This window comes from Stomoxys calcitrans, chromosome 5 (genome assembly GCF_963082655.1).
Source record: "Stomoxys calcitrans chromosome 5, idStoCalc2.1, whole genome shotgun sequence".
In the NCBI taxonomy this organism is placed as follows: Eukaryota; Metazoa; Arthropoda; class Insecta; order Diptera; family Muscidae; genus Stomoxys; species Stomoxys calcitrans.
In genome coordinates this window covers 139,100,068-139,124,679 of record NC_081556.1, presented here as the reverse complement: position 1 = coordinate 139,124,679, position 24,612 = coordinate 139,100,068, and the positions used below count along the sequence as shown (strand labels likewise).

Below are 24,612 nucleotides of genomic sequence, written 5' to 3'. Positions count from 1 at the left end.
ATGATGATATCAGCTTGCAAGACGTCTCGGAGAAATTAAATAATTTCATAAGTTTTAGGACAAGAATATTATGGTTTACAGTGTCAAAGGCCTTACTGTGATCCAAAAGAAGGAGAAAGGATATCATTCCGTTATCCATACTTTGACGAAGGTTTTCAATTACATCAATCAGAACAGTGGTACAACTTCTTTTCTTTCTAAATCCAGATTGCCAGTTAGATAACAAATTTTCAGATTTCAGAAAATGCTCAATTTGGTTAGCCATTATGCGTTCCAGTGCTTTAGACAGGTATGGTAAAATGGCGATGGGACGGTACTCATTTTTTGATTTGCGAATAGGTACAATTTTTGCATGTTTCCAATCAAGCGGAAAAGTGGATTTAGTTAGAACAGTGTTAAATATATATGTTAAATATGGCAGAATCTTTGGCACAATTATTTTAATAAATCGTGGATTTATTTCATCAGTTCCGATCGCATTAGATTTAATGGACAGAATGCTGTGTAGAACCTCAGTTTCATTTACACAGCGAAAGGAAAAAGGATTTTCAACAGCTACCATGCACATATTTTCATATATATTTTCAGTAGGATAGACAGTGTTTATTGAAACAAAATTCTCATTTAGTTCATTTATGTTCATGTTGGGTTCCAGCTGAGTATTGCGTTTTTCTCCAACGCCAATTTTTCGTATCTCATTCCATTTAGAGCGACTATTAACAGCATTCTGAAATTTATTATGAAAATACAATGTCTTTGCCTCAGTTATACACTTTCCAACAGCTCTTCTAGCATTTTTAAAATGTTCATGTAGTTGTGAGGTTCTAAAACGTTTCCAACGTCTATATGAAAAGTTTCTTTCATCAATCAAAGTTTTTATTCGCTGGTTAAACCAAGGTGGTTGTGAATATTTAATTGTTATTGTTTTCTCTGGAACACATCGATTGTATATTGAACAGATATGATTTTGAACAAATGATATTTGTTCATCCACAGAGTCAAAATGATAAATTGAGTCCCACGGTACTTCATCAGTAAGGTGATTCAGTAAATTGTAGTTTATTTTCTTAAAATCGCGGTAGGTAATTCTGTTGTCTTGATAGGTCATGACGTAGTTATATGTTAGAAACAGTAGGTCATGTTTAGAAAAACCAGGTGCAGCAAGTTGGTCATAAAACAAAACATTTGCAACATTGTTAACAAAAAATATATCCAGAATGCTGGATGAATGACTCGTAAAATGGGTGGGCACAGAAGTGTTAGTTGGTACTAAGCCCAACAGCTCCATCGAACTGGAAAAATGAGATTCAGACAATATATTGCTATTAAAGTCACCAGCTATAGCTATATTGTTGTAAGAAAACGAGATTGTTTCGATACAAGATAGGAGCATGTCATACGGTTTACGCCGGGTTAAAACAAAGAAATGTGATTGCAGTAAGCAAGAAGTAAAAGTGGAAAGACATTTGTCATTGATAGGGAGAAGAAAATCAAGCTAATGAAGAAATGCTGTTCCAACCAACACAAATTTTCATATTGGCTTTTTAGACAAAAATTTGGCTTATTTATACTTTGAGACGTGACCACTCACCACTGTCAAAAAAAAAATGTTAAAAAATAAATTTAACAACAAAAAGCGTGCTAAGTTCGGCAGGACTGAATTATATATACCCTCCATCATGGATCGCATTTGTTAAGTTCTTTAACCGATATCTCTTTATAGACAAACAAAAGATAATTGATAAGAACTGCCATGCTATTTCAGCTAAACCAGGTTATGAACCGATTGGGGCCATACTTGGTTTGGCTGTTGCTGTTTCTGCCAAATCGGATAAGAATTGTGCTCTATAAAGGCTCAAGAAATAATATATAGAGATCTGTTTATACGGGAGCTATATCAGGTTATGAACCAATTCAGGCCATATTTAACACGGACGTTAAATGTCATATAAGTCATATATATATGTGAAAAAATTTCAGCCAAATTGTATAAGAATTGCTCCGTTTAGAGCCTCAAGAAGTATAATCGGGAGATCGGTTTATATTGGAGCTATATCAGGTTGTAAACCCTTTTGCGTCATACTTGCCGTAGTTGTTGATGGTCAAACCAAAACACTTCATAAAAAATTTCAGCCAAATCGGACAATAATTGCGCACTATAGAGGCTCACGAAGTCAAGATCCGCGATCGGATTATATGGGAGTTATATCAGGTTATGAACCGATTTTAACCATACTTGGCGTAGTTGTTCGAATTGTAAAATTTCAGTCAAATCGGTTCAAGAAGTCAAGATCCGAAATCGGTTTATATCATGTTATGAACCGATTATAGCCATACATGACACAGTTCTTAATGATCAAACCGAAACACTTCATGCTAAATTTCAGTCAAATCGGATAATAATAATTGCGCCCTCTAGCGGCTTAAGAAGTAAAGATGCGAAATCGGTTTATATGGCAGCTATATCAGTTTATGAACCGATTTTGACCATACTTGGGACAATTGTTGATGGTCAAACCAAAACACTTTATGTAAAATTTCAATCAAATCGGATAATAATAGCTCCCTCTATCGGCTCAAGGAGTTAAGATACGAAATCGGTTTATATCAGGCTATGAACCGATTTGAACAATACTAGGCACAGTTCTTAATGGTCAAACCGAAACACTTCATGTAAAATTTCAGTCAAATGGGATAATTATTGCGTTCTCTAGCGGTTCAAGAAGTCAAGATCCGAAATCGGTTTATATGGCACCTATATCAGGTTATGAACCGATTTTGACCATACTTGGCACAATTTTTGATGGTCAAACTAAAACACTTCATTTCAGTCAAATCGGATTATAATTGCGCCCTCTATCGGCTCAGGAAGTCAAGGTCCGAAATTGGCCTACATCTGGTTATGAATTGATTTGGATCATACCAAAACTTCAGCCTAATCTAAATTGTGGATTCCAGGGGCTCAAAAAGTCAAATCGGATGATCGGTTTATATGGGAGCTATATCCAAAGCTGAAGAGATATGGCCCATTTGCAATGCCCAATGAACTATTGGGTTGCCCAAAAAGTATGCGGATTTTTCATATAGTCGGCGTTGACAAATTTTTTCACAGCTTGTGACTCTGTAATTGCATTCTTTCTTCTGTCAGTTATCAGCTGTTACTTTTAGCTTGCTTTAGAAAAAAAGTGTAAAAAAAGTATATTTGATTAAAGTTCATTCTAAGTTTTATTAAAAATGCAATTACTTTCTTTTAAAAAATCCGCAATTACTTTTTGGGCAACCCAATACATCAATATTAAGTATCTGTATCTGTCTAGCTTTACGCGTTCGACCGCTTATGTGATTTCGACAGACAGACGGATGGACGGACATATATATACACACGTTATGGGGTCTTAGACGAATATTTCGAGGTGTTACAAACGGAATGACTGTATTAGTATACCCCCATCCTATAGTGGTGAGTATAAAAATTGAAATTTGTTAAAATTTTCTTCGCCACTAAAATTTGGTTGGTAACTAAAAGGTATTTGGGAGTAGAAAACGAATCTGATATCCAAATGTGTGACCATGTATTTGTGGCACCGCCCCTTCCCCAAAACACCACCCAAGGAGTACAAATTTACCGACCATGACAAAATAAGGCTCAAATAAAAGGTATTTGAGATGAATTTAATGAATTTTGGGGGGTCTGAAACCAATGGCAATATTGAGTTTTAATAAATCATATTTGAGAGTAGAGCGCGATGCTGATATATTTCCAGGGCTAAGTGGTTGGGGGGACCACCTCACCCCCGAAAACACCCATTACTCGGATATACATATTTACCGATCATGCCAATATGGGGCTCTAATGCAAAGTAATTGGGAGGTAGAGCACGAAATTCATACCAACTTTCGGATGACCACACTGGGGATCCACACCACCTTCTTAACCTCCCAACCACCCTGGGGGCCTTCCTACTCTCAAAATCCCCATGAGAATATCGGGCTCAAGTAAAGTCTTTTAAGAAATGACCCTTAACCCTCCAAGCGAATTCATAGACCAATGAAGATCATATGGGATTCAGATAAAGGCATACATATTGTAACACTGTTAGTCAGGCGATATACATATATTGGGTTGCCCAAAAAGTAATTGCGGATTTTTCGTATAGTCGGCGTTGACAAATTTATTCACAGCTTGTGACTCTGTAATTGCATTCTTTCTTCTGTCAGTTATCAGCTGTGACTTTTAGTTTGCTTTAGAAAAAAAGTGTAAAAAAAGTATATTTGATTAAAGTTCATTCTAAGTTTTATTAAAAATGCATTTACTTTCTTTTAAAAAATCCGCAATTACTTTTTGGGCAACCCATACTATTTTCGCATCAAGCTATTTCGAAAATAAAAACTCAAAGGTGAATTTTGTTCCCTATAAATAAAAAGAAGGCTCAGCGGATCGGTCCCGGTTCAGCTAGTTAGAAATATTTAAGACCATTTCACAGTTATCGAAGGATTTTGAGAATTTTTCGATTTCGAATCAAAGTGAGGTGGCCCAAATAGAATAGAACAGAGAGTTGAATTCGTCCACCCGATATCCGAATCGAGTATGACTAAAATCAAACCTTTTTAGATATAACGATTTAGGGTCTTAAGCTCATAAAAGCCGCATTTATTTCCCGATTTTTATAACAATGATTAGGACAAGGCCTCCCGTTATTCGAACCAAATATGGTGGAGATCGGACAATATTTTGATATAGTTGTCATATAGACCAATCTGCTTATTTGGGGGTCTTAGGTCAGTAAAAGCCTCATCTATTACCCAATTTTGCTGAAATTTTATGATAAACTCTGCACCTCTTTGGCCCATATTGCCTTGGACTCTTAAAATTCAAAGCCTAAACTAAAATACACTCAAAAAAGCTTTCATTGCTTGTTAAATATTTTCTAAATTTGTATTTTAATGTTTTTCTACCCAAAAACTTAGAAAAAAACGGAATTAAATAATTAAGTATTAGCTGTATTATTATGGCATAATTTGTTAACATGTGGCGGACGTGAATATTCAATTCCATCCCATCCACCTCAACACCAAATTCAATTCAATAGACCATGCATTTGAACGATTTTGGTGCTAAGTAATGGTTAATAGCATTTTTCATTAAAAAAAAACAAAAACTTAGTCAAAAAAAAAGTTTCCCTATAAAACCAATTGAAATGGAAAGCGCCAATGAGAGGCCAGAGCAGACAACGAAACTGACCAAAATCGCCAGAGCTATGGCAATATTAGCACGCACGACTGCGCAATGCAAGCCGCCAAACCAAAATAAAATGTAATAAAAATAGTAAAAACAGCAACATTGAAACTAAAAACAAAAACAGCAGCAACTAAAGACCATAAGCCTATAATAAATAAAATAAATTAATTCGGACATCTACAACTCAATTCAATCATAAATTTCATAGCGGCCAACAATAAAAGTCCCGCAATGACTCGGGCCAAAGCTACTGTATGCCTGCTTTACCAATCCATTATCATAATTCTCCGTTGTATTGACTCAAGACGGTCATAAGTAGCGACGAAATGGGAAAAAAAAACTTTCGTTTTTGTTTGTTTTACACAAGGCATAAGAAAAAAACTTTTCTTTTTTTTCGAAATTTCTATGCTGCTGGTGGAAAACCTTTAGTACATAAATAATTGAAAATTTCCCATCATTTGATTATGAAATGTGCATTGAGTAGCTTCTGACTGGTGGCCTTTATTTTTGAAAATCCTAACAGAAATTTCAAAAGTTTGTATTTTTTCTCTTTAAACCTTTTGCTGGCTTACAAAAACCTCTTGGGTTTTTTTTTATTTTCCCTAAAATGCTGCTGATGATCTTGGGATATTGGCCTCTGTCATTAGCCTCCAGCCAGTCATTGATCTTTGGCTGTTGTCACTTTTTCTTTTTTTTTTGTTTGTTTCTGTTTGCAAGGGATATATGGGCCTGAGGGTGACAATTTACATAAATAATTTCACCTGATATATTTTGCTTATTAGTTTGCAAATTAATTGGCGTGTATTCATAGTCAGTTTCCCACGAATGTCAGTAAGTTACTAAAACTAAGATGAAAAATAAAACAAAAAAAAAACTTGAAATAGGTTTATTTGACAGTTCTATAAAGAAAATTTATCAAATAAACCTATTTCAGATCTATATTAAGTTTTGTGAATACGCCCGTTAGAGATCTTCGGTTCATAAAAAATCTGTTCATCAAAATTGTCTAGCAGATTTCTAAAAATTCAATTAAATTTTTCACCGCAATAATTGGTTTACCAAAACATTCCCAGCAAAACCTTGGTAAGTACATATAATTATTTTTTGCATGTAAAATAATAGATAACTCATTATCCTTAGATCTACTAGCTGCTAAAATATAACGAGTTATCAACAGTAATACCAACTGTGTTAGCGGCAATACAAATGTCATTACATACAACATTCAACGAAGTTCAAGAGTAAGCACTTATGGGTCCAAACCATTAAATCGAGAGATCGGTCTATATGGCAGCTATATCCAAATCTGAACCGATCTGGGCAAAATTGACGAAAAATGTCGAAATGCCCAACACAACTCTCTGCACCAAATTTCAGCAAAATCGGATAACAAATGTGGCTTTTATGGGTCTAAGACCCTAAATCGGAGGATCGGTCTATGTGGCAGCTATATCCAAATCCGGACCGATCTGAGCCAAATTGACGAAGGATGTCGAAGGGTCTAACACAACTCACTGTCCCAAACTTCGGCGACATCGGACAATAAATGCGCCTTTTATGGCCCCACAATCTAAAACCGAGAGATCGGTCTATATGGCAGCTATATCCAAATCTGGACCGATCTGTGCCATAATGCAGAAGTATGTCAAGAGGCTTAACTCAACTCACTGTCCCAAATTTCGGCGACATGGGATAATAAATGCGCCTTTTATGGGCCTAAGACCCCAAATCGGAGGATCGGTCAATATGGCAGCTATATCCAAATCTGGACCGATCTGGGCCAAATTGACGAAGGATGTCGAAGGGCCTAACACAACTCACTCTCCCAAATTTCAGCAAAATCTTCTAATAAATGCGCCTTTCATGGGACCAAAATCCTTAAATCGAGAGATCGGTATATATGGCAGCTATATCCAAATCTGGACCGATCTGGGCAAAGTTGACGAAGAATATCGAGGGGCCTAACACAACTCTCTGTACGAAATTTCCGCAAAATCGGATAATAAATGTGGCTTTTATGGGCCTAAGACCCTAAATCGGAGGATCGGTCTATGTGGCAGCTATATCCAAATCTGGACCGATCTGAGCCAAATTGACGAAGGATGTCGGAGGGCCTAACACAACTCACTGTCTCAAATTTCATCAAAATCGGTTAATAAATGTGGCTTTTATGGGCCTAAGACCCTAAATCGGAGGATCGGTCTATGTGGCAGCTATATCCAAATCTGGACCGATCTGGGCAAAATTGACGAAGAATGTCGAAGAGCCCAACACAACTCCCTGTACCAAATTTCCGCAGAATCGGATGATAAATGTGGCTTTTATGGGCCTAAGACCCTAAATCGGAGGATCGGTATATATGGCAGCTATATCCAAATCTGAACCGATCTGGGCAAAATTGACGAAGAATGTCGAAGAGCACAACACAACTCTCTCTACCAAATTTCCGCAAAATCGGATGATAAATGTGGCTTTTATGGGCCTAAGACCTTAAATCGGAGGATCGGTCAATGTGGCAGCTATATCCAAATCTAAACCGATCTGCTCCAAATTGACGAAGGATGTCGAAGGGCCTAACACAACTCACTCTCCCAAATTTCAGCAAAATCGGATAATAAATCGGATAAATCGGAGGATCGGTCTATATGGCAGCTATAACCAAATCTGGACCGATCTGGGCCAAATTGACGAAGGATGTCGAAGAGCCTAACACAACTTACTACCCAAAATTTCAGCAAAATCTGATAATAAATATGGCTTTTATTTGCCTAAGACCCTAAATCGGCGGATCGGTTTATATGGGGGCTATATCAAGATATACTGCTTATGGACAAAAAAAGAATCTGTGCAAAGTTTAAGCTCAATATCTCTATTTTTGAAGACTGTAGCGTGATTTCAACAGACAGACCCAAGATCGGTTTATATGGCAGCTATTTCAAAACATGGACCGATTTGGCCCTTTTACAAACCCAACCGACCTACACTAATAAAAAGTATTTGTGCAAAATTTCAAGCGCCTAGCTTTACTGCTTCGAAAGTTAGCATGCTTTCGACAGACAGATGGACGATCGGACAGAAGGACTTAAAATGACATGACGATCACGAATATATATACACTTTATGGGGTCTCAGACGCATATTTCAAGGTGTTACAAACAGAATGACGAAATTAGTATACTTCCATCCTATGGTGGAGGGTATAAAAATATTTTTAATTTTTTCTACCTACTCAGAAATTCGTTGATTGTTTCGCATGCTGTGGGCGTAATTTTAAAGAAATAAAAATAGCCAAGTCCGAACGGCGTGCCGCAGTGCGACACCTCTTCGGAGAGAAGTTTTACATGGCATATTACCTCACAAATGTTGCCAGCATTAGGAGGGGAAAGCCACAGCTGAAAATGTTTTCTGATGGTCTTGCCAGGATTCGAACCCAGGCGTTCAGCGTCATAGGCGGACATGCAAACCTCTGCGCTACGGTGGCCTCCAATTTATGAATTTGAATTACTCATATAAAATTTGTCTTCTTCAAAGCAACTGAGCATTGAGAACATGGTGGTGGAGAAAGGCTCGACCATGTTTGAGTCTAAGTAGTTATTTTTTAGCAACGCCGAACTAAGATAATATGTCATTATTTTTTGACAACTTGTATGCTTAGACATAAGTACTTATTTTTTAACTATTGGTATGCTTGTTCGGAAGGACTTTCCTTCTAGGACATCGCCGGTAAAAGTAATTAAAAACGATGCCTAAAATTATGTAGTTATTAGTTTTTGAATGAACTTACCTTTCTGATTATTTTGTAATGAGAGTTGAATCGCAGGTAAAATTTCAATTAATTTGGCGACATGACAATGGATATATCAAAAATCGAATCTCAAAAACAAATTTTCATCACATACGAAACACAACAATTGGTAACAACATACACTTTCCTGTTACCATGAATGTTGATATAAAACGAACACTATCTTAAAACTATATTTTTACACTCATGGATTAAACGATGCTCTTTTATGCCAAAAAAAATGACAAGAGTTGTTGCAAATCCAATGCTAAAATGCTCAAATGATTGATATGCATGACATATGCAGCGGCAATGAGATATGCATTTTTTGTCCAATTTATTCAACTTTTGAATGACATAAAACATTTGTTCAGTGTCAGATGTTTGTGGAGCCAAATTTTAAAATAACCAAAAAGAAAAAAAAATAGTAAAAATATTAACTAAGAAGTTTGTGCGAGCAATTGGTCTATGTATATACAGTAGAGTGTCCCAAAATACGAAGCAAGGTCGGAGTGGACTGATGGTCCTCCAGGGCGACTGATAGTCGCACACTCCCTACTCTCAGCTTGCGCTTCAGTGTACCCTAAACGCGCAAAATCTCTCATTGGTGCAATTGCTGTGTTTTATTTTAGTCCTATTCAGTGAAAGTCAGACGTTTTGTTACAATACAAAGTTCTCTTGGATATTTATCGATAACATGCGATAACAGATAATAAATGAAAACGGCTAAATCTATTTTCCTAAAGTACCTACAACTTGTGTAGGATGGTCTGGAGAACTAATAGGCATTATAATTAGTTTAATATCTGGAGGGGCGGACCCTCCTCCTTTACCCCAAAGTGACTGATTGATTGCTGACTAACATCGCCTAGTCCAAACGGCTAAATTTTATATGAATTTTGGTCTTGGGTCAAAGGGACGAGATAAGGCTGGATTTGGTGATATCGTTCGTTTAGGTACTAAAAAGTACGAAATGGTACATATTTGTCCAGCGCGAATGGAAAGGGCTAGAATTATGTTCTTGGGCTCAAATTCAAGAGCGTCTCGAAAAAATTAGGCATGGTGAAAATAATTTTGGAAAATCGTACCGGATGTCGGAGAAATAGTATGTTTAGTCCCGAATTGGCACTATTTGGTACTTTCTTTGTAAATTGAAATACAGGGTGGCTGATGAAAGCCGCTACCAAAAAAAAATGTAATAACTTTTTTTCTATTTAATAATAATAATTTAATAATTAATTTAATTAATTAATTAATTAATTTAATTAATAATAATTTAATAATTAATTTAATAATTTAATTTAACATGAATAAAAGAAAAATGTATTCCATACACCGAAAAAAAAATGTAGCAATATTCATCATTGTAGCAATATTCATCAGCCACCCTGTAGAGTTCTGAATTTTGGAACTTAGGTACATTTTGGCAACCATAGTAGTCACACAAGACTTTTTGGAAATTTGTACATTTAGGTACTAAAAAAGTACCATAAAGATACGAAATGGGTTAACTTTGTACAAGGCTGTTGGATAGAGGAAGAGTTTTGAAATTTGACTTAAAAGACAGCTGGTGCAAAAGAATGAGGGTAAAAAGAAAAAAATAGAAAAATAGTACTGGTAAAGGGAGGAAATATACATTACAACAGTACGGCAATTGGTACCATTTAGCACTCTCATTACAGATGTAGCTTGAGGTCTGATATTTGCCATGTAGCTACAACTAAGAAATATATGAATGGTGACTAAATGATCCATTCAAAATTCGTACATTTTGGTGTCAAAATTGGTACAATTTAGTACTTTTTTTACAGATGGAGCTGGAGTTCTCAAAATTTAGCATGCAGGTACAACTAGGAAAAATATGATGAAAATACTATGATCTTTTTATAATTCGTACATGTTGGTACCAATATTGATACCATTTGATATTATCTGTGCAGATGGAACTAGAAGACTGAAATTTGGGAAGTAGGTAAAACTTAGAAATAAATGATGACCGACTTAATGATTTTTTCACAATTCTAACATTTTGGTAACAAAATTGGTACTATTTGGAACTTCCTTTGTATATGGAGCTAGAGTTCCGAAATATGGCATGTAGGTTCAAATAAGAAATACATGATGGATGATTAAATGATCTATTTAAAATTTAGGCATTTTAGTACCAAAATTAGTACCGTTTGGTACTTTCTGTTCAGATGGATCTTGAGATCTGAAATTTGGCATGTGGGTACGACTAAGAAATAAATATTAGGTGGCTAAATGCTCACATTTTGGTATCAAAATTGGTACCATTTGGTACTTTCATCATAGATGAAGCTAGAGGTCTGAATTTTAGCATGTAGGTACAACTAAGAAAAATATGATAGGTGACTAAATGTTCTAATAAAAATTCGTACATTTTGGTACCAATTGGTACTTTCTAGAAGTCCGAAATTTGGAATGTAGGTACAACTAAGAAATAATTAATGGATGACTAAGTGATTTATTCATACATTTTAGCACCATTTTGTACTTTCTGTTCAGATGGATCTTGAGGTCTGAAATTTGGCATGTAGGTACAACTAAGAAATAAATATTGAGTGTCTAAATTATCTATGCACCATTCGCATATTATGGTACCAAAATTGGTACCATTTGGAACTTTCTTCATAGATGAAGCTAGAGATCTGAAATTTAGCATGTAGGCAAAACTAAGAAATATGAGATAGGTGACTCAATGTTATATTTAAAATTCATACATTTTGGTACCAAAACTTGTACCATTTCGTACTTTCCTTGCAGATGGAGCTAGAGGTCTGAAATTCTGCATGTAGGTACAAAAAGAAAATTTATAATGGAAATTTATGGACTATATAATCCATTCAAAATTCGTACATTTTGGTACCAAAAAGTGCAAAATAAGTACTTAAACATACAAAATGGTACTTTCTTTACAAATTAAGCTAAAGTGCCCAAAAATTGCGATTTATTAATACCTTCACAATATATATTTGGCTATATGGTTTTTTAAATATTGGGTGGCTAAATGCTTTATTTATCATTCGCACATTTTGGTACCCAAATTGGTACCATTTGGTACTCATCTTCATAGATGATGCTAGAGGTCTGAAATTTAGCATGTAGGCCTAACTAAGAAATATGAGATAGGTGACTCAATGTTTTATTAAAAATTCGTACATTTTGGTACCAAAAATTGTACCATTTGGTACTTTTTTGGCGGATGGAGCTAGAGGTCTGAAATTTGGCGTGTAGATACAAACAGGAAATATATAATGGGTGACTAAATGATCCATTCAAAATTCTTACATTTTGCTACCAAAAAAGAGCAAAATAAGTACTAAAACATACAAAATGGTACTTTCTTTACAAAATAAGCTAAAGCGCTCAAAACTGCGATTGCATTAATACCTTAACAATATATATTGAGCTATTTGGTTCTTTGGTACTATTTGGTTTTTTCTTTACAGTAAAGGACCGATTTTTGAAATTTTATACGCAATTCCTACAAAACTTCATAATCTTATAAGCTGAGTGTCTACCTAGGCTTTTGGAAGTCCTACACTAAAAAGTGGGTATCAAAAACGTTGGTTGCGAAGCAGACCCCAGGGAATGATAGTGTATATATTTTGACCAATTTGGCTTCATCAAATTCCAACCGATCAATACAATAACCCTACATAATACGGCTCCCATATACAAAACTGGAGTCAAGCAACTTCTCTATGAGAATGCCAAATTTCGTAATTTGCGACTTAATCCATATTTAGATGAATTAAACTCAGGCATATTTGTAGCCAGAAATAATAAAGCTGTTGAGAATTTGGTTTTTCCCTAGAAATTATTCATTTTACAAATCATTGATGCTTCATTCATGAAACTCATATTTTATTAGCTTGCAAAGTTGAAAGTAAATTTTCAATAAATTTGGCGACATGACAATAAATAACAAAAATCAACTCGCAAAACCCAACTTTTCATCATAAATAATCTACAGCAATTGATAACAAAGTAAATTTTACTTCTTCCATGAATGCTGATATTAAACGAAAACTATCGTAAAATTTTAGTTTCACACTCACCAAGTGAACGCTGAACTTTTGTGACAGACAGTTGCAATTTCAATACCAAAACGTTGAAAATGATTGATATGCATGGCACACGCAGCAGCATGTTGATATGCATTTCTTTTACCAATTTATTCAACTTTTGAATGACATCAAGCAATTGCATAGTGTCGGAAATTTGTGCAGCAAAAATTGGATTTTTTTTTGAATTTTTAAACGAGATATTGGTTTGCCCAAAAAGTAATTGCGGATTTTTCATACAGTCGGCGTTGACAAATTTTTTCACAGCTTGTGACTCTGTAATTGCATTCTTTCTTCTGTCAGTTATCAGCTGTAACTTTTAGCTTGCTTTAGAAAAAAAGTGTAAAAAAAGTATATTTGATTAAAGTTCATTCTAAGTTTTATTAAAAATGCATTTACTTTCTTTTAAAAAATTCGCAATTACTTTTTGGGCAACCAAATATATAAGCTCACAATGGAGAGAGAAATTAGCACATCATCGGTAAAAAAAAAGAAAAAAATTTCCGCTGAAATCAAAATTTGAAAAAAAAAACTTAAATTCTGCCAAGAAAATAATAATTTCAATAAAATTTTCCAAAGAAGCCTCTTTAAGGTGCAAAATGCAAACTTGCCCATGAACATTAAGGGGCCAAACTTCTCACATATCAATGAGTGCTGTCCGATTCAAGTTTAAGCTTGATGATAAGGGGTCTCCTTTTTATAGCCGAAACCGGGAGGCGTGCCGCAGTGCGACACCTCTTTTGGGAGAAGTTTTCACATGGCTACCATACGACTTTTTATACCCTACACCACTACAGGGTATTATAACTTAGTGCATTTGTTTGTAACACCCAAAAGGAAGAGAGATCGACCCATTGATAAATATACCGATCGACTCAGAATCACTTTCTGATTCGATTTACCTATGTCCGTTTGACTGTCTGTCCATCTATCTGTCCGTCTTTCACTGTTTCCATCCGATCGTCTTCAAATTTAGTACAGGCATGTTTTTCGGCCTAGAGAGGAAGCCTATTGGAATTAGCTCAGATTTAGATATAGCTTCGATATATATGTTCGTCTGATTTGCAATAAAATGGACATTTGTTAACCGATTCTTTCGAAATTCGGCAGGAAGGATTTCCTTATGACTCTCGATATTGCTAGTGAATTTCATGGAAATCGGTTCAGATATATATATAGCTGTCATATATGTATTTCGTCCGATTTTCACTTCTAGGGTCACTGCAAGCGCATTTATTGACCAATATTGCCAAAATTGTATGCAACTCTGTCCTCGATCCACACCTTGGTCAAAATCGGTTCAGATTTAGATGTAGCTCCCACACATATGTTCGTCAGATTTTGGCTAATTTGTAATAATGTTCTCATTTGTACACCGTATTTACTACAGTTTGAACATATTTGCTCGAAATTAGATACGCCGAGGTCCATCAAAATTGTTTCGAAATTGGATATAGCCTTAACTTTGTACATAAAGTGTAGGTGTAGGGTATACTAAAGTCGCCGCCGCCCGACTTTTGCCTTTCCTTACTGGTTTCAAATGGCATAGTCCTAACAAATGTCTCCAGAATTAAGAGAGCACAACCACCGCTGAACATTTCTTTCTGAAGTTCTCGCCAGGACTCGAATCCAAGCGTTCAGCGCCAAAGTCGGACATGCCTACCTCTACGCCACGGTGGCCTCCGCCCTTTTAAGGTGCGAAACCAAATTTTTCGGAAATTTTTGTCTCGTTTGCGTTTGTTTGAAAATTAAAAGTTCCCAGCATTCATCATTTTGGATAATTCCTATTAATTTCTGCTATTAAAGATATTGGGTTGCCCAAAAAGTAATTGCGGATTTTTTAAAAGAAAGTAAATGCATTTTTAATAAAACTTAGAATGAACTTTAATCAAATATACTTTTTTCTAAAGCAAGCTAAAAGTAACAGCTGATAACTGACAGAAGAAAGAATGCAATTACAGAGTCACAAGCTGTGAAAAAATTTTTCAACGCCGACTATATGAAAAATCCGCAATTACTTTTTGGGCAACCCAATACGTTCATACATGTTATGGGTTAACTAAATGTCATCTGGATAAGGTTATGAAATATGAGTGTACTTGTGTTGTGTTGCAGCATAGAACGTTGTGTGATTTCGAAATCTGTTGGACTATCACAAATCAAAATCAAGTGTACCAGTTCATTTCATCATACCTGATGATGGCCGTGATGATCATCATCCACATCCACATCAACCTAAAACTCAGTAGCAAGAAATTTAATTGTTTCTTTAACGTTGATGTCGTTTTGTTTTTAATTTGCACGCTTATCACAGCTAATAAATCTCTGTTCGTTTCATTTACAACTTTCTTTTGACAAAATATTGTTGAAACCTTTTCTTCCCTACATTTTGGACTAACAACAGCAACAAAACTAAGCCAGAGAAAGAAGTAAAAACACATTTTTATGATCTGTTTGTTTGTTGGTTTTTGGAAGTAGTTCACAAAAGTGTTTTTTTTTTTTTAATTTTTATAAGCAGCCGACGACCGACCATGAATCAGAGCAAATCAGCAGAAATATTTCAATTCGAGTAGCATTTGTTTGTGTAATGTTTTTTTTTCTCGGTTTTGGTAAAAAAAAACTGCTTTTTTTTTGGCCCGCAGCATGCATTCCTTGTGTTTTATTTAATAAGATTTATTTGATTAATGTATTTTTTTTTGTTTTACTTCCCCATACGGAAATTGTCAACAAAGTGAAATTCCCATCCATACCAACGCCATTAAGCGATGGCAGCCACCGTTGCCAGCTTGAAGAGGGTTTAGGTTGCAGTAGCCGAAATATATTCCATGCTATACACACACGTGTCAAAGGTAGGCTGTTGAAATTGTTTTCTTTTTGGGTTGAAATTAAAGATTAAAGATAACTATACGAAAATATGTGAAAACAATGATATATGAAGTGTTATAGATTGAAATTAGCGATTTTTGCGACATGAGGATTCAAGAAAATTTTTTTAAATTTAGGAATCGTTCAGAAATGCTCACCATATTTAAAACTAGGATTTGAATGAAGTCTTTAGGTTTGTTGGTATTGACAAAAGGAACATGGAAAGGCTTTAAGAAAATCGAGATTGCCTAAACAGAAGAAGATCACAAAAACAAGACAGCAGAAACAGAAGGGTTGCCGGATTAACTTTTTAAGGCCAGAGGCCTTGAATGTTTGCAAGAATCGTATGATCTGATATAATTTGCAAGCTTGTCTTCGCACAGTGGGTTCAGGCAAAAATGAAAACCAGTAAGGAAAGGTAAAAGTCGGGCGATGCCGACTGTATAATACCCTACACCTATCCTATAAGTATAAAGTCGGAGTTATAACTTGTTCTGAACCAATTATGATGGACCCCGGCGGATGTTTTCAGATGGTTTGTTAAAAAAAACCGTATCAAATTTCGAGCAAATATGTTCAAATTGTTATAACTATGGTCGACAAATGACAAAATTTTTGAAAACTACCCAAAATCTGACGAACATGTATATGGTAGTTATATATAAATCTGAACCGATTTCAACCAAACTTCTTAGATATTGTAGTAGTCGTCGAGTAAAGCGTTGTGTAAGATGTTGGCAAGATTGGTCGATAAATGCGCTTGCAGTGGCACTAGAAGTGAAAATCGGGCTATATACATATATGGCAGCTATATCTAAATCTTCACCGATTACTATGAAATTCACCAGTAATACTAGGAGTTATAAGAAAATACTCCCTGCAAAATTTCGAGAGAATCGATTAACAAATGAGCACTTTCTTGCAATTTTTCTCAAAATCGGATGAACATATATATGGGAGCTATATCTAAATCTAAACCGATTTCGACTAAACTTCTCAGATATTGTGGTAGTCGGCGAGGAAAACGTTGCGTTGAAAATCGGGCTATATATATGCATATATATGAGAGCTACATTTAAATTTGAACCGATTTCTATGAAATTCACCAGTAAGGTCGAGTGTCAAGAGAAAATACTCACTGCCAAATCTTTTCACAAATGAGCACTTCATTGCAATATTTCTCAAAATCGGACGAACATTTATATGGGAGCTATATCTAAATCTGAACCGATTTCGAGCAAAATTCTTAGATATTTCAGTAGTCGTCGAGAAGTGTTGTGTAAAATGTTGGCAAGATTGATTGGGAAAAGTGGCCCTAGAAGGGAAAATCGGGCGATATACATATATGGCAGCTATATCTAAATCTGAACCGATTTCTATGAGGGTCATAAAAAAATACTTCCTGCAATTTCTATGAAATTCACAAGTAAAGTCGAGCGTCAAGAGAAAATCCTACCTACCAAATTTCGAGAGAATCGGTTAACAAATGACCATTTTATTGCTGCAAATCGGACGAACATTTATATGGGAACTAAATCTGAGCCGATTTTGAGCAAACTTCCTAGATAAAGTTGGCAAAATTAGTCAATAAATGCGCTTGCAGTGACTCTAGAAGTGAAAATCGGGCGTTATACATATACTGCAGCTATAGCTAAAACTGAACCGATTTCTATGAAATTCACCAGTAATTTCGGGTGTCAAAAGAAAACCATTTCTACCAATTTCGATAATGCAACAAAAATGACAATTTTGTTGCATTATCACTGCAAATCGAACTAATATATATATAGGAGCTATATCCAAATCTGAACCGATTTTTCCAATTCTACGTCAAAAAATACTTATGTGCCAAATTTGAAAACGATGGGATGAAAATTGCGACCTGTAGTTTGTAGACGGACGGATGGACAGACAGACGGACATAGCTAAATCGAATCAGAAAGTGATTCTGAGTCGATCGGTATACTTATCAATGGGTGTCACAGACAAATACAATATGTTATAATACCCTGTGTCACAGTAGTGGTGTAGGGTATAACAAGTAAAGGCGCGTGAAGTTGGGTCGGGTCGAATATTATATGCTCGTAGCCTCCATAATGGATATCCTCCAGCATATGAAGGACTATTCATATAAGGAGATCGCTTAAAGAAATTATTAACCCCTATTAAGCGAAACTTGTGTTCGAAGTCATAACAAAACACCAAGTGCAAAATTTCAGCCAAACCGGAAAATAATTGAGCCCTTTTGGATGCTCAAGGTGTTAAATTGGAAGATCGGTTTACATGAAAGCTATATAAAGTTATAGACCGGAAGCTTTATAAGGTTATAGACTCGGCACACATGTTGAAAGTTGTTACAAAACCCCATTGACAAAATTTCATCAAAATTGGATAATAATTACGCTCTCTAGAGACCCAAGAGCCCGATGGAAAGATCCAGTGATGAGAGACACCTTGAAACTTGGTGTCAGAGATTATAGAAGGAGGGCAGATGATCGAAGCGCTTCGAACGCTATTCTACGTTCGGCTAATGAAACAAATGTTCTGTCATAGCCAAATAAAGTAAAGTAAGAGACCCAGGAAGTAAAATTGGATGGTAAGTTTAAATGGGAGTTACATCAAGTTATGGATCTATTTCGACCATTCTTACCATGGATGCTGGAAGTAACAAAACACCACGTGCAAATTTTCTGCCAAATCGGAAAATAATTGCACCTTTTAGAGGCTCAAGAAGTAAAATCGGAAGATGGGTTAATATGGGAGCTCTATTAAAATATGGACCGATATGGCCCATTTATAGTCCCAACCAGCCTAGACTTATAAGAAGTACTTGTTGAAAATTTGAAAAATCCTAGGATAAATAGTTCGAAAGTTAGTGTGACGCACAGTGGGAGAAAATCAAAAAAAAAAATAGTAATATACTAGTAAAAAGAACTTTGGATACCCACCACCTTGGGTATATATGTAAACCACTTTTCGCCATAATCCGGTGAAAAATGCTAATTTTATGCAGCTATATCGAAATATTGTCCGATTTGGAACAAATTCGGCGCGGATATTAAGTGGTGTATAAGTACAAGTCATTGTTCAATTTTGTGGAACAAAATATTTGTCTTTTTGGTAGATATATCCAAATATAGACTCAGTTCGAGAAGCCTAACACATCTCACTGTCCCAAATTTCGGCGAAATCGGAAGATAAATGCGTCTTCTTTGGGCCCACGACCTCAAATCTAGAGGTCGGTCTATATAGCAGCTATATCGAAATGTGGCCCGATCTGAGGCAAATTGAAGAAGGATGACGAAGAGCCTAACACAACTCACTGTCCCAAATTTCCGCCAAATCGGATAATAAATGCGCCTTTTATGGCCTCAAAACCTTAAATCGAGAGATCGCTTTATCCAAATCTGGACTGATTGGTGCCAAATTGAAGAAGGATATCGACTGGCCTAACACAACTCACTGTCGTAAATTTTGGCAAAAATGGTAAATAAATGCGCCTTTAATAGGCCCAAGCGCCTTTAATCGAGAGATCGGTCTATATGGCAGCTATATCGCAATATGTATAGGGTCGTAAATGGATATTTCGATGTGTTGCAAACGGAATGACAAAAAGAATATACCCCATCTTTCGGGGGGGTATAGCTATTTGAATTTCAAATGGTTAAAGCTGAGGTGTTATAGAGAAAAGTGCAAAAATTTAAGGCCCTAGGTGGTCTGGTCACCTCTTGGTAGACTCCTAAAGTTGGTCACCTCGGCATATCGAAAATTTATTCAGACATCCAAATTTTCATTTGTTATCCGATTTTCAAAATTCTTTTTTTTTTTTGCTAGATATTGCTCAAAAATCCCTACATATGTATGTCCATGGGTGGGATATCTATTGTAGAATAGTTTCCAGTGCCCTAGTAGGCGTAGTTCACATGGCTCCGCCTATGCCAAGACAACATGTTCTCTGGACCTTTTGTATTATCCTTACGTTACACTCTGTCTCCATCGCAGTCCACCAAACTACTGAGGCAAAAGTAAGCATTGATCTAATCAAGCTATAGAGCCAGTGGACTATCATTGCCCCTTTGCATTTCGTGCTTACCAAAATCTGTGAGTCTTCTCTGTATGATAAAAATCTGTGAGACTTCTGTGAAATTTTCAGTTCAGCGTTCTGTTCAAAATCATGGGTGCCGGGCGATAGATATATTCCGGGGATTTGTAAAGCGGACGAGCTTGCGAGACTAGGAACTACCCTACACATTCCAGGGATACTGGAATCTGTGGGTATGCCTCTAGTGACATGTAAGCTAAATTTTCAGGACTAGGCCCGAAGGACAACGAATGATAGATGGTCACAAAGAGGGGGCTGTGAGCATTCCAAAATTATGTGGCCTAATCTAGATTTGAAGAGGTCTACTGCTTTGCTGTCATTGGCTAGAACAGACGTCTCAGTCATTGTGTCCGTCATGAGAGGTCACTGTCTAATCGGAAAACATGCTGAGAGACTGAAGCTTGCCAGCAACAACTTTTGCAGAAGCTGTGAGGACGAGGCTATAGAACACCTTCTGTGTGTGTCCCGCACTAGCAATCAGAAGGAGTTCCACTTTAGGTTCTCATTTCTTTGAGAACCTGTCTGATTTAGCGGTTGTGAAGATTCGCAAGTTATTGGGCTTTTAAAAGTGATCTGGATAGTTCAACGTTAGGAACTATTGTAGAAGGCATCTTCCTTCTTCTGTTTCTGTGGTATCACAATGGACGAAAACGTCTAGGTGAATGTGATGGCAGACTGCCAATTAAACCTAACTTAATCTAACACAACTCATTGTAACAAATTTCGATATCGGGCAATAAATGCACCTTATATAGGCCGGTATATATGGCAGGCCACCGTAGCGCAGAGGTTAGCATGTCCGCCTATGGCGTTGAACGCCTGGGTTCGAATCCTGGCGAGACCATCAGAAAAAATTTTCACCGGTGGTTTTCCCCTCCTAATGCTGGCGACATTTGTGAGGTACTATGCCATGTAAAACTTCTCTCCAAAGAGGTGTCGCACTGCGGCACGCCGTTCGGGCTCTGCTATAAAAAGGAGGCCCCTTATCATTGAGCTTAAACTTGAATCGGACTGCACTCATTGATATATGAAAAGTTTGCCCCTGTTCCTTAGTGGAATGTTCATGGGCAAAATTTGCATTTGCATATATGGCAGCTATATCCAAATAAAGTCCGATCTGCATCATACCGTGTATGGATATCGAAGGACCAAACAGAACTCGCAATCTCAGATTTCAGTGAAATGGGATACATCTTTAATTGCCCTAAGATTTTAAATCGCCATATCACTCTATATATGAAGAGAAAGTCCCATCTCCGGATCTAACTTGCCTGTGAAAAAAAAGAATCTGTACAAAGTTTTAATATCTTTATTTAAAGACTGTAGCGGGTGTACCGCAGACAGGCGATCTGTCCATCTGATAGATGGACGAACATGGTAGATCGTTTTAGAAATTTACGATGATGTTTTGCAAACGGAATGAAAAAATTAATATACTCCCATCCTTCGGTGGTGGGTATAAAGTATGGCAGTATCAATGACCTGAAGAAAATCGGGAATGGGCCAAAGTACAGGCAGATTGCATTCGTGCAGCTTTCAACTCTGTTTTTCGACCGACTCAGAGCAAAAGTGAATGGATTCTAAAATTAGGTTGTTTGAATTGGTAACATTTCGAATCAGCTACACTGTAGTACAACCACTAGTGCTTATAGTGCGCATTTTCTGTATAGAGTTCGAACTTTTCAGGTGCGGATCGACAAATAACGGGTAACTTTAAGTTTACTATGACTTGCAGATTATCTCCATACAGGTGTATCACACTCGAGAAAAATATCTAGAATTTCACAGCAACAGGCGAAGCCAAGCCTAAGAGTCCCCAATTTGTGCGCCATTAGATGTTACTTTCCTTTTCTTGGAATGGTAATAGTCTTTCAGATTTTCTATCGAAAAATGTTTATTTTTCACAAAATCTTTGCAATAGAAAGCAGCTCATTCTGCCTGTCACATTTGAAAGTAGCCATTTACAATAATAATTAATTGATTATTTAATTGCTAATAAATGTTTTTCTAAACATACAAGGGGCCCTACCTCTTTAGAAATGTCCCTCTAAATTCTTAAGATTCCAATTTAAATTTTTTCCATATCAAAAGGCATACCATTTAGCAAAATGTTTTAAATGTCGAAGAGTCATAAGACCATCACCATTTGATGTGTGAACTGATTTATTGGTGGCAAGAGTCTGAATGTTGGCATTGTTATGAATAAAAATTTCTATGACATTTTTACAGTTTGTCTTTTTGTTTTTTGTTACCCGCCATCTAACCGCTTGAAATAAAAGTGAAATTTTATTTGAATATTTTGTGCAAAAACAAGATGAAGTGGCTGTAACAAAGGTAGCCATACTGGCGCTCCTCTGGGCTCCAGAAACTGAGAGCCAATTGTTTTGGCAATATTTACAAGTGAATACCCTTTTGGGCATGCGTTTGGTTGTCAACGAGATAATACAGTTAGCAAAAATGAATAAAAATTTTCTCAAAATAAACAAAAACACTTCACATGGGGGGTCTAAGGTTGGTGCAGAAATGCCCCTTTCTTTCTCATTCATTCATATGTAGCCCCAGTTTAGGTTTAGGCCTCTGAAAACACACTCCAACTGCATATCTTATTGGTGTGTTGGCTTAGTTTTTTTTTTTTTTTTTAATTCGGCCTTATGAGATGCTGGCACTTTTTAAACTCTAGTGTTTCAAGCATGCTGGCTGCATGGCAAAACAAAAATCACTTTTGCTCGCAGCCTGCATTTGTAGTCAAAACAAATGACAAATTATAATTTTACTAGTGTGAAAATTTCACACAATGAACTTGGCATTTCTTTATATTCATTGCACTTTCATTGTCTTATTTGGAATACTGCAGAAGGAAAAGGGGTGACCAGATGTTTTTCAAAGTTGAAAAAAAAAAAACATAATCAAAATATCAGTGCAACAGTAAAAAAAATTTGTTTTTGGTTACTACACAATATTTGGTTGCTATATTACTTAAAACAAAAACATATGGTCACCTTACCCATGATAACATCATATCACAATGCCAGACACACATTTTCCACAATTATTTAATGTTGCATATAAACAACATTTAAAGCCCCGAATGAATTAATTTCGCCTTTTTAATTTTCACATATGAAAACGAAACTTTTTAGAGGGAGGAATTGACAAAAATATTTTATGGTTACAGCAACATCTGTAAGAAAATGCAATGCCAAGGTGAAGCAATCATGACATGATCATTCTAACATCAATGGGGTAGTTCTTACAGTTCTATATTGAATCATATCAATTTTTAACTATTTAAAAGTATTTATGATCTTGGGAGGCTAGACACTATCCATTTGAAAGCCTAAGGACAAACGGACCAAGGATCAATGGTCTGAAGAAAATATATGCACAATGCCCCGCACATCGTGCTAGACGAATTTGATGCAACAATCGTATATTTTAGCCTTCACAAGGGAATGTCCCATAATGGAATCGGGCTAAAAATGCTTGATGAAAGCACTCGTTGCCTCACTAATACACTGATTGTAAGTAAAAATGGCAAAAATGTTTGCTGAAACAGCAGAAAGTCTGCTAAAAACGGGACAGCAGTAATTTTTTTGCTTAAACAGCAAACATTTTCTGTTGTTTTTGGTTGGCAAAAAATTGAAAACAGCTTAAAAATTTCATAAATATTTCAAAATTAGCATGTGTGCTTAGGATATGATTTGCAAATTGCAAATTTTGCCCATGAACATTCCACTAAGGAACAGGGGCAAACTTCTCACATATGATAAGGGGCCTCCTTTTTATAGCCGAGTCCGAACGGCGTGCCGCAGTGCGACACCTCTTTGGAGAGAAGTTTTACATGGGACAACAGAGGGGAAAACCACCGCTGAAAATGTTTCCTGATGGTCTCGCCAGGACTCGAACCCAGGCGTTTAGCGTCATAGGCGGACATGCTAACCTCTGCTCTACGGTGGCTTAAGATATGATAGTAACACTTTTTCCAGCTATTGGTAGCCGATGGTGGCGGATGCCACAAGAAAAATCCTTGATGTATATTTATAATGCTTACCGCCTAGTAAGAATCAGTTTGACTTATTAGTAACCCTGCTGAAGAACGACAGGCCAGTAAGAGCCGAAAGGTTGCCAACTGTACTACATCAGTTTGTAATTTTACTCAAAGAATTTCATTCCAAAAAATTTTATATTTAACCGATTGCTCTAGAACAGGCATAAAAAGGTTAATCTGGTTTCCGATAAGAATATGGTGCTTAGGATATGAAATAAGAATTTTCCAGCTTCTGGTATCCGAAAGTAACGGCGACAGGGATACCATAGAACCAATCCCCCATGACCCCATCCTTATGAAAAAAATTTAGAGCGAAAGAATGAGATCAGCATTGTAGTAAGCAGGCTGAAGGAGAACAAGGCAGCAGGAGCCGATGCGTTGCCGCCTTATCCATGACAAGCTGTACAGGCATATGCATCAGTTAGACTGTGAAATCTAGATGAATCAGCTTAGCAATAATGCCGCTAAAGCACAACAAAGCATTAG

General features: G+C 36.3%; 1 protein-coding gene and 1 long non-coding RNA gene across 14 annotated transcripts in view; one reads left to right on the top strand and one right to left on the bottom strand.

The window, feature by feature from the left end:
• The window catches only part of LOC106089108 (guanine nucleotide exchange factor DBS), a 352,997-nt gene that overhangs the window by 153,814 nt on the left and 174,571 nt on the right, over window positions 1–24,612 (bottom strand). The gene's annotated exons all lie outside the window — the stretch shown is intronic.
• On the top strand, window positions 6,181–7,138 carry LOC131998118 (uncharacterized). The gene is made up of 2 exons (XR_009398581.1): window positions 6,181–6,322; window positions 6,380–7,138. It is a non-coding gene; the product is annotated as an uncharacterized LOC131998118 (long non-coding RNA).